Raw genomic sequence first — 700 nt, forward strand, 5'->3', positions numbered from 1 at the left:
CATACCCCACATTCAAAATAAACTACGAAAAATACACATTTCTCGTGAGATAGAGCAGAATCTGTATCATAACCAACGGCGTCGTGAGAAAGCGCAGCGAGATGGAGCAACCGGGGGCGAAAGGGAGTTATCGAATCATTAGCGAGGGAACGGAGTTACTTTTTGTGTACTTGGGAAAAGGCGGAGAAAAAGGACTAAGGGTGGTTATTTGTTGGATTGAATAAAAAAAACATCAACTCCAGAAATAAAATAATAAAGATGACAGTTCAAGAAGAATCAGTTTTATGATATAACTTGGTTATTATTTGACACCGTGACAGACTTTACCATCAATATAATATAGATAATCACATTCGCGTTCCTTCATTATACCTGAAATACATCAATTTTATCACAATTCACCTCAAAACATCAGCCATCTTAAGCCATTACCAGCATTCCAACTATCAATGCTCTACAAAAACTGACCCTGAATTTATCCTGACAGCACCATAACAGATAAACAAATAGATAAAACAAGTTGACCTAGAATCAGGATGAACCAAAATCACGCCCAGCACAGCCTCAGACAGCAGAAGGCACATAAAACGTCGGGCGGGATGCGACTTGCCGCACCTTCTTGGAGTACCTGGCGATTACATGGTCATGGCGAGAGGACACGAGATTTTGTGAGACCATTATACGAGGCATTAAAGACCGG

Source organism: Penaeus monodon, chromosome 25 (genome assembly GCF_015228065.2).
Source record: "Penaeus monodon isolate SGIC_2016 chromosome 25, NSTDA_Pmon_1, whole genome shotgun sequence".
Taxonomy (NCBI): Eukaryota; Metazoa; Arthropoda; class Malacostraca; order Decapoda; family Penaeidae; genus Penaeus; species Penaeus monodon.